The sequence below is a fragment of the Cydia splendana genome, unplaced genomic scaffold (assembly GCF_910591565.1).
Source record: "Cydia splendana unplaced genomic scaffold, ilCydSple1.2 scaffold_47_ctg1, whole genome shotgun sequence".
In the NCBI taxonomy this organism is placed as follows: Eukaryota; Metazoa; Arthropoda; class Insecta; order Lepidoptera; family Tortricidae; genus Cydia; species Cydia splendana.
In genome coordinates, this window is record NW_026946890.1 from 360,647 (window position 1) to 374,741 (window position 14,095).

A 14,095-nucleotide genomic window follows, 5' to 3' on the forward strand; every position below is an offset into this window, starting at 1 on the left:
TGAATGGTGAGCGCGAGCGACATGCAATACTATATATACATACCTAGATGCATAGATGCATACGTACCTGTATCCATAGTCTAATAAAACATGGTCTTCCATTCCCAGAGTGACACGGGGCTACGTCACAACAACATGGCCGCTATATATAGCGCTATCGCATATTATCATATAGCGCTGTCGCATGATGACGTAAGCCCGTGTCAGTTAGGTGACCTAGAAAAGACGGGAATGGAGTACCAGGCGGAGTATATTATTATACCATGCCTGTATCCAACCCGAATCAGTTGCTAACTGACCACTGTCACACACAGACGCTGTCCCTCGCGGCCGCTACCTATCTTTCATTTCTCATACTTACGTGTTTTTCTCCTGCTACTCTTCTTCCCTGCACCCCTTTCACCGTCTACAGTCTACAGTATGTTTACGTTTAATGTCACAAATGAGTTCAGCCGTGTACCACTAAGAATGTATAATGTGCCACGGGTAAGAATACCTAGAGTTTACATGCTTTTGCTTTTTGGTCGGAATACACTCATCCATAACTTTATTAATCTTGTCATAAAAATAATCAACTACTTCATTAGGGTCGTCGATATTATACAAATGACTCCATTCTAAACTTGCCAACGAATGGTATAGCATATGGAAATTAGCCTTGTAAAAATTCCACTTTTTACAAGGCCAGTCTAAATTAGAGTCTGAAACTAAGGAGTCGGACTGGAGCGCGCGTGCGCCGGCGCCGGCAGCAGGCGCGGCGATGCTAGCGACAAGCGGCGGGTGGTACGCGTCCACGGGCCGCATGCCCTCGTCGTCACCGGCCGCGCGCACGCGCACGGCGCCGCGCACGCCCGTGCCCACGAGCACGAAATCGAGTTGTCTATCATTGCAATTAGGTATCTGATTACTCTGTTCGAACTCACAAAAGGCCAATAAATATTCATAATACGATGCAACATTACTATTACAAGAGTACAAGTTAAAATCACCGAGTACGATGAGATTACCCTTATATTTTTTACATATATTTTCTATGAGTCTAAACATAGTGAAATATTCATTCTCATCCGCTTGAGGAGGGATATAAACCACACAGCAAGCAAACAAAAAATTACCTCGCAAATGAACGGTTACACACACCATTTCAAATTTATAATTACTTAAGTTAACATCATTTTTAAGTTCACGTAGTTCATATCGTGGTGTGGCCACGAAAAGTACTCCGCCTTGTTTGCGGCCGTCGGTCCGGTCACACCGCACAACATGAAAAGTAGTTGGAATTATTTCGGCGTCGTAAATCGAATCACTGCAGCCCGTTTCCGTTATCGCATAGAAATCAAACAAGGAAGATTCCAAAAAACATAGAAAATTTGATGTTTTTGTCCTTAGTCCTCTCACATTTTGGTAAAAAAATTCAAACGATCTACTTTCCTTCCGTTTCATACTTTGATCCGCGAAACCACAACTAGTGATGTGCCGTTCTCGAGAAAGTGCGGGAACATGAGAATGTTGCGGGCATGTTCTCGAGAACATTCTCTCGGACGGAAATTTCCGAGAAAGTGTCCGAAATGTTTAAAATATTTGATTATATTCCATAGAGCTTTAGTTATGGTTATTATTTATGGCTTTATGTGAAACATTTAATCACGGCGGAATATTCTAGGAGGAAATTCTCAATGCTCTCGAGAATTTCCCCAGAATGTTCTCGGGAATGTTCTCCGGGGAACTTTCTTTGCAACTATCTGGGTCATGTTAAAGGAGTTTTTATGTTAATAAAAGATAGTGCGATAGGAAAAAAGTATTTTAATGATTTTTGTATTGCTGTAAAATATAAATGGTACATAGACTATTAAATATTTGCATCATTTTCAATGATTATTATTTTAAAAATCAACAATTAGAAATATAAACTAAAATTGTACTAATTCAGGTAAATAATTGTTATTGTTTTCAATTATTATTAATATAAAATCTACTAAATAGTTAACTAGAAAATGTAATTAATATGCTAGTAAATAAACTCCTTAATAATTTAATCAGTTACCATGACTGTTATACAACAATCAGCAACAAATTGTAACAAAAACTTAAAACATAACTAATACATAATCTAGTTTACTTATTATAATAATCACATAGTTAAGACATCAATCATCAATGGAAAAGACAAAACATATAAATAAACAATGAAATGTTAAAAATATCTATTCTAACAAGTCTGTGTCTTCATCTAGATCTGTGACAGATCGAAAATCAATGTTCTCGAAATCGAACGATAAGTCCCAGGAAACTTCGTCGTCGACATTTTGACCGTAGTTCTCAGTGTTTTCAGTATTTGAATCAGATCTTGGCGATCTTGCTGGTTCCTCAGGCCTCAGCGCTTTGTTCATAAGTTTCCAATTATGGGATATGTAGCAGATTTTTGCTGCTCTTTCAGTTTTGAGTTTATTCCTTTTTTTTGTGTGGATGTGTCCATGAGTAGAAAAGGATCTTTCAACTGAGGCTGAAGTAGAGGGTACCGATAAGACTTTTTGAGCTGTTTTTGCTAACACTGTTTTGGGAAAGAAGGTTAGCCACCACGATATTGGATCGACATTTGCTGTCGTTTGCCATATCAAAGGCCTTTCCCAAAGACCTTTTCGGCACTTATAGTCCGATAATTCCTGAATAAGCGTTGCGTCACATTGTGCTATAGTCATTATTGTTGCACATCCATCTAGATATTCATCGTCGTTGAGAGTAGCACCCTGGTTTTTTGGGTCCAAAATAACTGCAGCAAGGTGAATAGGTTTCACGCAGTTTTCTTTTCTGGTTTTTAATTTAAGTTTCAAATCTCTTAAAGGAAATTCTTCAAAAATACTTTTTGAATTATCGCTTTCCAGTTCTTCTTCTATTTCTTTAAGAGCTCGATGCACCAGATGGATTGAGCAGCTATCTCCTTCTAAGATTGTGATCCATTTGACAATCGGTTTCAAAAAAGTTATTTGGTTTGCGACATCTTGCCAAGTAGTCTCGCTTAATAATTTTAATTTATGTTTTTGTAGGTCTCTGTTGTCTTCATTGACAACCATCGTCTGAAGTATGCTTTTTGATTTTAGAAAGTTTTCTAAACAATGTAGATAACTACCCCATCTCGTTTTGACGGGGAACAACAGCGTGACATTCAATGATTTTTCGAGAGCTATCTTTTTAAATTCTGCGCTGTAGATATTTGATTGTAAAACTGATTTTACAATTGCGATAACTGATTTGAAGCTTTCTTGAATTGAATCTATTTTCAGCACATCGCCTATCAACAAGTTTAGAGTATGGGCCAGACATCCAACCCAAGTGGTGTGTTCATACTGGTCAGTCAACAGCTTTCCGCATTTCTTCATGTTGGCAGCATTGTCAGTGACGATACCAAGAAACTTTTCAGAACCGATTTCGTTCATGGTTTGGCTTATCTTTTCAGACAAATAATCTGCCGTGTGTCGATTATTCTGGGTATCAATCGATGAGTGAAAATATGGCTTCGGTGTGTAAATAATAATGTTGAGGATTGAATCTTTCCTTATATTCGTCCAGCCATCGGCTGCTATATGCAAAACATTGGCGTCTTCAATTTTTTCTGTGACTTTTTGTTTGACGTCTTCGTATTCTTCCTCAAGGAGTACTGTCGAAAGCATCTTACGGGAAGGCGGGTTAAAATTTGGCCTTAGAAGTTGAAGCGCTTGTTTCCACAAAGGATGTTCAAATATGGACAGCGGTTGGCCAGTCACATAAACTGCTCTAGCTAAAGCTTTGTGAACTTGTTTCTGAAACAAGATAAAATTAAGATAAGATTCATTTAACCACGAACGCTGTAAAGGGTTCGAAACGTCGGGATGTATTATGAATTCAATATACGCGATATAATCCGCTTCAATTGTTATATTTCATAAGATTCATTTCATATGTAAAGCTTTAATACGCCTTTTTCGACAACCTTGCAACATACATTGATTTCTGAAATATTTTCATTACTTATTTATTATCTTTGGATTTATTTGACAGACTTAACAATGTGGATAACGATCTAGTTAAGATTTAAACAAACACAATATAAATAATTAAAAACAGCTTACCTCATTAAATGTATCGCCTTCCTTATCTACATAGTTTTCGTCAATGGGCTCTTCGGAAGCTGCCGAATGATTGTGGACAGTTTCTTTATGTGTTTTTGGTTCCAAATCCCGTTTTACTTCAGTGGGGCTATTTTTACAGTTCAAAACAATGTGCCGCGCGAATCTTGTTGCATTTTTTTTCATATAAATTACATCACAAAACAAACACACATATTTAACACGGTTATTGTCTGTTAACGTTCTAAAATATTCAAAAACTTTACTTTTCTTCATTTTTAGTAACAAACACGAGTACCATTTTACATAGAATTACAACCGTTCGGCGTATGAGCTTTGATGACACTAAGTAAAATGTGGCTAAACTATATCCTAAGGGAACAAATGACGCGAATAGAGTGGGGTCATCGCTGAAGTGGTCGATTATCTTTATCTATACCGCAAAACCCACGTGTGGTTTAAGGATTTCTTTGTTTAAAAATTACCTGAGTTACCCCGATGGCGAAGAAGTAATTCGAGAGTCTTAAGCATTGTTGAAAATATGTCATGGTAATTAACGAACAGTAGTTCTCTTATCTCTTCTTACCTGGCGTAAAGGTTAATCCCTACTTAGACTTAAAAGCTAGAATGATAAAAACTATTTAGTTCTAAAGTAAACTCTTCTGTATGTGCTAAAATAAAGTTTTAAGTAAAAAATATTTGTACTAAAAACAAAATGGTTATCGTAGCAGGTAAAAGCAAATTGATGATTGATACTTAAATAACAAAATATTATTTATACATTATACATTTATAAAAGATTGCAAGCAGCATCAATTAATACAATTTATAATAATTTAATTATATTTATCATATTAAGTAGCTAGTTTAATTTCTTGTAAATAATACATACTGGTTCCACGTATGTAAAATGAATAGTAATATTAAATATAAGACCTTTTATTTCTCGAGTATGTCCTTAAAAAGGAAATAGATACAAAAAAACATGCTTAGAAAAAAAAACAATTCATTTCTAAAAGTGTACGTATGTACTGATGTCAAATAACATGCAAATTGATAATTTCAAACATTATCTCCTAACTATTTTATTCGAAAATTTCGCCAGAACGTTCTCATCAAGAAAGTCCCAAGAACATTCTCGAGAATGTTCTCGGGACTTTCTTGAGAACGTAGAGAAAGTAGCCTTTGAAATATTTTCTTGTTTAACGGTCTTGCCGACCCCTAGTAGCCACTTAAAGGAAGATTTAAATACAATAAAAACCCAAACTTTGCTTTTATTTAATACACTTTCTCAGAAATTTCCGTTTAAGAGAATGTTCTAGAGAAAGTGTGGAAATTCTCACGAGAAGGAATTTCCGAGAGCGAGAACATTCTCACCGGCACATCTCTAACCACAACCATTCGCTGAACTGGACTCCGTGAGGCCACACCCTCGGCTGATTTATGACATGGAACTTATTTTCTGGCACTCCTATAATGAATGAAGCGTAGTCTCTTTCGTGCTTGTGTTTAATTTTCTGTACTTTAACACTTATTTCTGTACCACATTCATTCAATACATGTGTCTCAACCTGCTCCGATGTTGTGTCGAGCGCTAACCTCCATACATGTAAATGTTTCTTGCGTTCCGAGACCCGAATTCCAGATGATGTGTTTTCGCCTGTCATAAAATTATTTTTCCTGCTAACTGCCTTCTTCGACTTATTATCGCCACCCTTTGGCTTAGACCCGGTAGACTCAGAATCCATCCGATCGGGTTGAGTACCCACGCTATTGAACACTTGAGATAAGGCCTGAGTCATGTGTTCTAGTGAGTTTATTTTTATTCCATTATAATTAATATAGAAATGGTTGAGTTGAAAACATCTATGCAGGAGGGTTTTGAAAGAGAATTAGGTTGTATTTAGGGATGGGCAGGCTTTATCTCATTTACGTGATATTTAGTATGGCGGCGGTTAATGCAGAGAGTAACGTTATTTTTATTATGAACTTTAGCTATTTTGTACGGCCCTTTCCAAATAGGAGATAAGGCTTTTCGAAGCCTGTGGTGTTGTTTTAGATATACAAGGTCGCCAACCTTGTATGAAATTACACGAGAGGGTGAGTCGTAGTATTGCTTAGAGGTTTCTTTACTTTTAAGAATATATTCAAGGGCCTTTTCTCGACTACATCGCATACGGTACTGTAGGGCTCGGATATATTCGTCGTAAGTGAGACTGTCACTAGTTTCGTATAGGGAATTAGGAATATGAGGTTTGTGGCCATACAGAAGTTCATATGGGGTGTATTGAGTGGTACTGTGTGGGGTAGTATTATAACAAAGGATAGCCGTAAATAGATAGCTGTGCCAATCGGATTGGTTTTCATTCACAAATGATTTTAAATATTCCTTCAAGGTCGAATGGCTGCGTTCAAGGGCACCATTCGTCATAGGGTGATAAGGGGTGGAAAATAAGGGCTTTATTTTAAAGATATTGGTTATTTGTTTAAATAATTCTGAGGTAAAACACGTGCCAAGATCAGTTAGGATCATTTTTGGGATTCCAAATAGAGCCATGAAATGAACTAGATTTCGAGCAATTTCCTCGCTCGTGGCGGTGACCTGTGGGTACGCGCATGAGAATTTGGTAAGGTCATCTTGGAGAGTCAGGATATACCTAAATTTGTGAACACCAGCTTCTGGAAGGGTGCCGACTATATCTAGAGCTAGTCGTTCAAATGGTTTGGTGCTAGAGGATGTTATTACCATTGGGGCTACATTACATTTTCTTAAGGGTTTATTGATTTGGCATAGCTTGCATGACTTAACATAGGTTTCGATATCTTTGCTCATTGTTTTCCAATAGTAAGAAGCCTTAATCCGATTAAACATTCTATTGATTCCGGGGTGTCCAGCGATTGTGGAGTTATGGTTTTCTTTAAGGATTTGAGGAATTTCTGCAGGTGTAGGATAAATTATTTTGTTTCTGTAAATGTGTATAGTTATGTTAGTATTGTGAAAAACATATGCAATCATGTTATAGATTTTAGCATAAGAAATGTTTGTAAATGGCTCCGTAAAGTCCGACACTGCCAAGTCTGTGAGTGTCGGGTTGTTTTGTAATATGATATGTCGTAGCGATTGTAGCAAGTTAAAAATAGTTCTATAATTTGTCTCGTCGTAGTGATGGACTTTAGTGAATAGGAAGTAATACATTTTATTACTACTGGGGAATGGTAGGACGGTGTCAGGTTGACGTTCAGTATTTTGGAGGTCTTCTTGATTCGGAATTTCAGATAAAATTTCTTCGATATAAGGCATAGAAGAGTCAAAATCGAGAGAAGTGGGGCATGCGATTGAGTTCAATTTAGTTTTGACTAAAGTTTCGGAATGTTCTTTTATGTTTGTATTATACCTTTCAGTGGATTTGTTAGACTGGGATTTGATGAATTGTTCATAAGGACATTGGACTGTAGTATTAGGAATTTGATTTTGAATTCGGCTCTGGCTTCGAGTTAGGGCATGAATTGGGATTCTGGAAAGAGCGTCGGCATTAGAATTAAGTTTCCCTGGTTTATAAACGACTTCATAATCGTATTCCTCCAATTTTAATCTCCATCGAATAAGTCTACTGCCAGGGTCTTTTACGTTGAAAAGCCAGGTTAGTGGGCGATGATCGGTGACAATTTGAAACTTATTACCATATAAATAAGGGCGGAAACATTTTACAGCGAAGATAATGCCTAAAAGCTCTTTTTCTGTGGTGGAGTAGTTACATTCGGCTTTATTCATAGTACGAGACGCGTAGGCGATTGGGAGATCTCGTCCTATGGGACCTTGAGAGAGTACAGCCCCAAGGGCACTGTTACTAGCATCTGAAGTCACAACGAAAGATTTGGAGAAATCGGGGTACTGAAGTAGAGGTGCCGAGGTAAGTTTTTCTTTCAGGTTGTTGAAAGCCAAATCTTGTTCAGAGGACCAATTGAAAACGGCGTCTTTCTTTAAGAGAGAGGTAAGGGGTTTTGTTATTTTGGAAAAGCCATCTATGAATCTGCGGTAGTAACCTGCTAGGCCAAGAAATGATTTGATTTCTTTAGAATTACGTGGAACTGGGAACTCAGTGACGGCTTTTACTTTGTCGGGATTAGGATGCACTCCTTTGTCAGTGATTACGTGACCTAAATAAGTCACTTCGCGACGTAGAAATTCACTATCAAACTGCACAACGGGACTTAATCGCGTATTTAAGTTTTAAGATTTACCTCCGACGTTTCGAGGACGGCGTTGTCCCCGTGGTCTCGGAGAAGACTGGCTCAAGTTGACATCAACATCTTCTAGCCGCGCGAGTTTTTCGAACTACCCGCACTTGGTCTTGTTTATCAGTTTGAACGTTTTGCGCACTAGGGATGTCACTCTGTCGACACACAACACTAACGATATTCGATTTATCGACTGTCGATATTCGTTTCCGCTTACATTTACTAATGACTGGATTCCATGTGGATGAGATCTTAAAACCCTCGTCCCGATTAAAATTGCAATGTTTTTTGATTTCAATGGCTTCCCGCACTTTTCTACTGTAGAAATGGCGATCCGTGGAGAGGATTTTAGGGTTATGCAGCTCAATCCAGTGGTTTGGTCCTGACTCCAGCAAATGCTCAGCCACCGCAGACTTGTTGACCTGACGATTTTTGACAGCTGCGATATAATCGGGACGAGGGTTTTAAGATCTCATCCACATGGAATCCAGTCATTAGTAAATGTAAGCGGAAACGAATATCGACAGTCGATAAATCGAATATCGTTAGTGTTGTGTGTCGACAGAGTGACATCCCTAGTGCGCAAAACGTTCAAACTGATAAACAAGACCAAGTGCGGGTAGTTCGAAAAACTCGCGCGGCTAGAAGATGTTGATGTCAACTTGAGCCAGTCTTCTCCGAGACCACGGGGACAACGCCGTCCTCGAAACGTCGGAGGTAAATCTTAAAACTTAAATACGCGATTAAGTCCCGTTGTGCAGTTTGATAATGTTTAATAATCGTGAAAGTTTAAATCAGTGTGTAGAAATTCACATTTGTCAGGTTGGAGCTTTAAATTAAATTCACAAAATCTATCAAATACAAGTTGCAATTTTTTGACGTGACTTTCAAGATCATGGGAGTATATTATGCAGTCATCTAAGTATATGTAACAATGTAGGCCTTGTAGACCTGAAAGGGCTAGATTCATGAGACGCTGGAAAGTGGAAGGTGCATTTTTCAGGCCAAACGGCATACTTAAAAACTCGAAGTGGCCTGAAATTCCATTAGGATTAAGAACAGTAAAACCAGTTTTAGCTGAGTCAGAGGGGTCCATTTTAATTTGATGAAATCCAGACACCAGGTCCAAAGTTGAAAAATATTTAGAATTGCCTAGTTGATCTAAGATGTCGGTTATGAGGGGTATTGGATAGATTTCAGTTATTGTGACGTCATTAAGGCGCCTGTAATCGATAACCAAACGCCATTTTTTTTTGCCTGATGCATCAGCCTTTTTTGGTACAATCCAGACTGGTGCACTCCAGGGGGATACGGAAGGTTGAATTATATTTTGGCCAAGCATTTTCTTGATTTGTTTATCAACTTCTTGACGGTGACATTCGGGGAATCTGTAAGACTTTGCATTAATAGGCGGGGCGTTGCCTGTATTTATTGAGTGTTGTAGGGCGTTAGTATGAGTCAAAGGGTCTCCTTCGAGATAAAAAATATCAGCGTAACTACTGCAGCAATCAAGCAAAGATTTCTTTTCTTCAGAATTTAGATGTGTGTGACGAATGAGATCTAGTACTTACACGTTGGACGCGGTTAGTTGACGTTGATTGTGCATGATTTAGGTTCATGACGGATTCAGCGGAGTTTTCTACGAAGACGGAGTAGTCGATTGGAGTAATTTTTACCTTAAGGTCTTTTATCTCGACCGGGGAATCAGTGGTATTTAAAATAGATAGATTAACACGTTTATTCTGTTTTATCGTGACTACGCAATTGGCTAAATACACCCCCTCAGAAAACATATGGTCTAATACTAATCCTTCATTTTCCCCATTTAATTTTGAGACAGGGTTGGAAATACCGCATTCAATTACACTCTCCGATCGAGCAGGAATTATGTAAGAAGGCTGACTGAAATAAATTTGTAATTGCTGACCATTTAATGAAATAGAGTCGGTTTTGTAATCTATATTTGCGTCATAAAATTTGAAAAAATCGTTACCTATGATACCGTCGTATTTGAGATTTATCTCGTCTTTAATAGCGTGAAATTCGTAGCGAATTGTTTGATTTGTAAGACAGAGTCCTAATTGTAGGGAACCTAATAGAGTCTCACAGTAGGAGTCGGAGTCGTTAATACCTTTCAGTTTAATAATTTCAGATGAGAGTGGGGGTTTCTGTTCCAAACTGGAGTATTTAACAATACTTACACTAGATCCTGTGTCCAACAGGAAGCAGAGGTTTATTGGAGTAGGGAGTATTTAAATAAGTATGTGGTAGTGATATTTTTCCTTTTAATGACATAATTTCATAGCAAGGTATAGGACGGCTAGTACTATTGATTTCCAATTTATTTTCAGACAATGGCAAGGATTGAGGAGGAAAAGATTTCGCTGTGAGTTCTTCTTTACAGGATTTGGAATTGGAGACAACATCAGAGTATGCCCTGGTACTCGTTTCTGCACAAGGATCAGTGAAAGAATTGGTAGGGTGTTCCTGATTAATTAGATCATGGGGTGCATTAAATTCTTGATAGGAATGAGAGTCCGCTTTGACTACCTTATTGGTTAGATTCAGTGGAAGAATTAGTACAAGAAATAGCGGGAGATTTGGCACAAGATGTAGTGGGGAAGTTATTATAAGATTCAGTGAGGGATTTGGTATAAGATACAGTGGGAGAGTTAGTATAAGATTCAGTGAGAGGTTTAGTACAAGATACAGTGGGAGAGTTAGTATAAGATTCAGTGAGAGGTTTGGTACAAGATACAGTGGGAGAGTTAGTATAAGATTCAGTGAGAGGTTTGGTACAAGATACAGTGGGAGAGTTAGCATAAGATTCTGTGAGAGATTTGGTACAAGATACAGTGCGAGAGTTAGCATAAGCTTCAGTGAGAGATTTCGTAGAGGATACAGTGCTAGAGTTGGTATAAGATTCAGTGTGGCTTTGATTGGGCGATGTATAGGTAATGAGTGGCAAACGTTTTCGATGCCGGGAACTGGCGTGAGAGACAGTGAGCTTGTCATGAGAAGTACGCGATTCCGGTAGACACGAAACCGGAATCGTATTTAGTTTAAATGATCACAACAAGTTTCGCATGAGTATGTGTTTACTTGACTGTTACGTGAACTTATACTGGAAATCTGAGGCCGCGAGTCAGCTGTTTGCGGTGAATCGGCTGAGTTGTTAAAGCGAAGGTTATTATTATATTGTCTTTTGCGACATTCGCTAATGTGATGACCTATATTTTTGCAATAGGCGCAAATGTTTGATTTGTCTGAATATTGAAAATGAGATTGAGTCTGAGAACTAGTAGAGGGCTGATTGGTTGAGTTTGGAGGCAGTTGAGGTCGGACATGGAAGGAGTTCCGCTCCTTTCTAGCGCGAAAACATTCGAATGATGAGTGCCCCAATTTGTGGCAAACATCACATATTTTAACCGTTTTAGTATTAGTTCGCTTGAGATTAAATATTTTTTCTTCCTCAACTGCGAATGAAATTCCATCATTAAGGTTAGAGGGGTTATGACACCTAACTATAGATGAAAAGTTGGGATTTAACCCAAGTAGGAATGTGTTAAGAGCAAGATCTTCCATGGCAGCTATGCGTCCTGGAAGTTCGCTTTTTTCCGTGCAAGAGTATTGTATATCGGCTAGAATTCGAGTTAAGCACGATTCCATGCGTAGTGAATATTCCGTTACTGATTCTGAAATATTTTGTTTACAATTCTGAAGCTCTAGAAGAAGATGTGTGGAATGTTTCTTTTCACCGAATGTTGTTTTAAGGAATAGTTTAATTTCGGCCCATGTTTTGAAGGTCTTCATGCAGCAAGCAAATTGGGCCTTACCTTCGAGTTGTGACAATATAAATTTACACAAAACATTCTGTTGTTCTGAACTGGCTAAGCTAATAGCATTTTCGCAATTTGTCAAGAATGCCGGTAGGGACTCGCGATCTCCGTTGTAGGGTTTAATGAATTTAGTTAAGAAAGATAGAGTAATTTTGTCACTCATTTTGGATTTTTGGAGCTTCAGAGAAGTTTGATTAACTTTTAATTCAGGCGCGGAAGTATTCGGATCTGTATGCTCAGTACCCGATTGATATTCGTCAGATTCCTCGGTTGTGGCCTCTATTTTAAGATTACTCATTAATTATGCCGTTCAGAACATCAGTAAATGTTAAAAATAGAAATAATTATCATACTAAAAGTAAAAATAGTAACTAATTGTCCATAGAAATCGTAAAAAATAATCACTGGAATGCACTTTTAGTTTTGAAATGGAAGGAATTAGGTACTTTCACGAATAATTGAATTAAACTCACAGAATGCTGATGCGCAGAAACATACTAGGTAACAACGGGTTGATGACCGGCCACACGATGCGTCGTATTAAGGTTGCACACGGCGAAATACGTAGGTAGTAGAGGTGTCACGTTGTCTCGAAACGTGCAGGTGTCCAAGATGGGATAGCTGCGGGCTAGTGAATCCAACAGAGTCACTAGACTGATCGTCGACCTGGACCAGTGCGAGTGGGGTTGATCAATGTTGTTTGTGTTCCGAATGCGGGCTCGGCTGGGTTGCCGAGGCTGATCGTCGATCCGGGGTTGCGATGCGGGCTCAGCGACAGTGCTGAGACTAACCGTTGATCTGGAAGCTGTCCTTTGAGTTCGGAATGACGGGACCTGACAGTCTCTTATGTCATCCCACCGCTGCCACCAATTTGTTATAGGGCAGCCTCCGTTGGAGTTTCGAAGAAAACTCTTGAATACAACCCAAACAGTTTATTAAACCCAAAATACACTGCAAAACTTACACTAAAATATTTAGGATATTACTAGATCTATGTTAAAGAGTAAATTACGAGTGACCATGTTTTTACTGTTATTCGAATTTTTATACAGTAATATTGCTGTCAATGCTTCACCTACATTTTAGTTTTACCTGGTAAGCAAAATAATTATACATGTATATAACAGAACCAAAAATTGATTTTTAAAAAGTTCAGCAATCTGTTTGGGGTCACTTATACCATCGACACTCGCGGGACGACCAGGTTTAGTGTTCATTCTATTCGTACACTTCCAAAATTGCTTAAAGTCTTTTTTAGAGTGAAATAATGCCATACTATCAAGCTTAATTTGATCCTCGTTTTTTTGGCACCATTTCAATCGGGATTTAAACAACTTTCGGCTCTCGATCATGGAATCGTATACTGGACCCGAATTAGGTCTATTGTACCACACCCATGCTTGAAACATACGTCTGGCCTCCCCGTGAGCCTCGCGGACATGTTTATTCCAACCTATAACAACTTTATTTCTATTACACTTCGCATTAGAGCTACTAATTACAGCCGAACGTCTCAAGGCTTCTATGATATTCATATACAAGTTATCAATAGCAGCCTTATGCTCATAATTTGTACATAATTTATTTGCAAAAGCACATTCATGGAAACAAGCAGGAAGATCTATGCTACTTAAGGTGGTTCTCCTTATGCGAATTTCATACAATTTTATTGGTCAATTTTCTCTTAATACGTAGATTTACAGCACTTACAACCTTGATGTTTAGGTAGTGCATAATCGTCTGTCGTCGCCAAGTTAAAAATAATGACCAATTATTCAATATTTTTAATTAAAAACCATTTGAAAAATGCGAAGATTTTAGTTAAGCGCTTGTTTGTGTGAGTGATCTTTACACTATCCATGTAAAACAAGATGGCGAGATTCAGTTTAATAATAACCAACATAGATGTCACTT